Below are 3,184 nucleotides of genomic sequence, written 5' to 3'. Positions count from 1 at the left end.
CGCCGTTGCTCGGACTGGCAGCGACGCCGGTTCCCTGTCCATCGGCAGCACTGCACAGTCCGCACTTCTTTCCTCTTGACGTTGACCTCGATCTTCATGCCAGCGTTGCAGTACCGGGGAACGCCACATATGAAATAACGTATCCCAACGGCGGCAAGTGGAACAACATTATTACCGGTTGGGAAAGTCGCTACGGGGCCGGAGCCGTTGCAGGAGTCATACCCCGTCTTGCTCACCTCCACCACGTTGTGGACCGCGGCGGAGTACTAGAACTTGAGCTCATCGCCGGTGGTGAACCTGATTCTCGAAGCTCACTCGGACTAGTTGGTATGAAGGTCCCACCACCCAGTGTGGCTGGCGCCCAGTGCCGTCCCAAGCATGGTCACGGCCACGGTGATCAAGAGAAGAGGTTTGGTCGCCATGGATTAAATCTGGATGGACTAGCCAGCTAACAAGTAGTAACTGACAATATGACGGGAGATGGAATTTAGCGCTAGAGAAAACATTGACTGTATTGCCCGATCAACTAACGAACTGAAGCTCCAAGAAAGCAAGAGACCTCTTTCCTTCGATCCTCCACGTCTCGCCGCCGCCGGAGGCGCCGCCAGCAAAGCCCGGGCGGATGCAATGATGGCGGCGGCGGGGCGGTTCCCCTGGACAACCTCCGCTTCCGTTCTCTTGGCCTAGACGGGGTGTGGCGGCGGCTCGGCGGCGCACTCCCGATCTATATGGGTCGGCAGCAGTGTGGGGCGGAGGTCTTCGGCGGGCGTCTGGCAAGGGTCGACGATGCCGAGGATGCTTGGGAGCATGGCGGGGATGGAGCGTTGACGGCCGGGGGTGGTGGTCCAGATCTGGGTGCCGCCGGCCTTCGGATTGCCTTCGTGGCCATCCTCGTCTCGGTGGTGCAGCACTTTCCCCTTGCGGCGGGTGTGGCGGTGGTGGATGGTACCTCCGGTGGTCTACCGATGGTGGTGTTGATCCAAGTGAGGTCTGCACCATCTCCTAGCGCCGATCTCGCGCGGCCCGGATGGGATTGGGCGGATCGATGCCTCTGGGACGTGGCTGCAGGCTAGCGCGGTGGTGCCTGGCGGCGCCGGCTGCTAGGTACCGTGGTGGTGCCGGCCCGACCTGGTGGCGGCAGGCTGGATCGGGGCGGCGTGGGGGCCGCTGCCGTGATGATTAAGGTGGCGGTCCTCGTACTCTTCTCGCATCACGGCAACTGACTGCATGATTGATCCTCCTCGATCTGGCCATCTGACATGTTCTGGGACAGCCACCCAAGATCTTGCTCATGATATCTGGATCGGTGACTCCGGTCGTGCACGCCCATATTAGCCTTCGAGGTTCTGAGGGTGTGGCATGAAGCTCTATTCATTGATGACACCTTGGGACATGTCGGCTTCTCGATTTTCATGGTGAAGACAGCGGTGGAGAAGGTCATAGTGGCTGAGATCGGAAGATCAGTTAGATAGACAGAGCCTTGGAGGCGATGAAGTCAGCCAGGTGTCGGATAACTCTCAGGAGCAACAATGATAAGTGGAGGCGGCAACACTGGCGGATGCCATTTTTGGTGGTACTCCTTGAGTGCCGGGTCGTGACTTTTAGGGTGAAAACTGAAGGTCTGACCTTCATTAGTTGTGCCTGGCAATTGCCTTGCTGAAGGAATTGTTTTGAGAGCACGGACTTTCTCCAGGGTGAAAACCTAAGATCTTCGATCGGGCAACGATGACGCTTGTGCACTATTCCCTTCTTGAAGGCGTTGCTTTTGGAGACCTTTTATATTTTCTGGGTGTTGTATTAGGTGGTGGTAGGTGTGCTGCTGTTGAGAGGAGTCGATTGCTGTGACAGGACCTTTCTTTTTTTCCTTTTTTTTCTTCTTTGGCTGTGTGCATCTTGGATGTCTTTCTGACATTTTGTAGGTGTAAAGGCTTGGTGTAATTGATATCTTCGCGATATTAATATATTCCCTTTTCGAAAAAGAGAGAAATGACTGCAGGATGGATGGTGTTGTGAGATCATTGATATTAATGAGTTGACATATATAGACGATGTGCAGGGTGTAGGTGAATCAAGTGTTCGACCAGATGGGTCAAGACCGGCGTGGAAAATGTTATGGAGGTGTGGTGCTCCTCCAAAGGTGTGTGTGTTTGCATGGAAGGCAGCAAGGGGAGCGTTGGCTACAAAGGAAAATAAACAACATAGACAATCGGAGCATGATGGGATTTGTACCATATGCGGTCAGGAAATAGAGTCAAATTTTCATGCGCTGGTTCGATGCCCACATGCTCGTAACTTATGGACTGCCATGAGATCGGTATGGGACCTTCCAGGTGATGATCTTCTCAAAGGTACAGACCCAGAATGGTTGCTGTTGTGTATTCAACAGCTCAATGAGACACAAAGGATGTTGTTCCTCATGTTATTATGGCGTATATGGCATGTCCGTAATGAACTTACCCATAACAAGCCAATCATCCCGGTTGAGGCCTCGAAGAAATTCCTATGCAGCTATATGGAATCGTTGCTACTGATTAAACAACACTAGGAGGTGGATGTGTTGAAGGGTAAACAGGCTGTTATTTTCTCAGGCCAGGCAAGTCATAAGGGAGCTAGGACGACGCCAGTGGAGATTGTAAACTGGATTCCCCCATCATTTGGTGTTGCCAAGCTAAACATCGATGGATCCTTCATCCAAGCGGACGGAACGGCGGGCGCTGGTATGATACTCAGAGACCACAAAGGTATGGTAATTTATGCAGTTTGCAGGTCGCTCTTGAACTGCTCGGGTGCTCTTGAGGCTAAGCTTGCAGCTTGTGACGAGGGCCTACGACTGGCACTACACTGGACTCAACTACCGCTTCAGGTGGAAACGGATTGGTCCGAAATCATCAAGCTGCTTAACTCTAGTCCTACAGATCGCTCTAGTAACATGTATCAGGTGACTGAGATCGCTGAGATGGCGAAGGAACGACCTGTACATTTCCGGAAAATTTGTAGATCACAAAATAATGCTGCTCATGCTATGGCAGCTCTAGGTCGTAGTCACCAACGCACTGCTTGTTGGTTAGCAAACTCCCCAAAGGAGGTTAATATTATTATTTCAAACGATTGTAAGGCCCTGGTTGATTAAATGATATGCTTTCCCCCGCAAAAAAAAGACATATATAGACGATGGATGTGTTCA

The sequence above is a fragment of the Triticum dicoccoides genome, chromosome 1B (genome assembly GCF_002162155.2).
Source record: "Triticum dicoccoides isolate Atlit2015 ecotype Zavitan chromosome 1B, WEW_v2.0, whole genome shotgun sequence".
Classification (NCBI taxonomy): Eukaryota; Viridiplantae; Streptophyta; class Magnoliopsida; order Poales; family Poaceae; genus Triticum; species Triticum dicoccoides.
Note: the sequence above shows the minus strand (reverse complement) of the source record.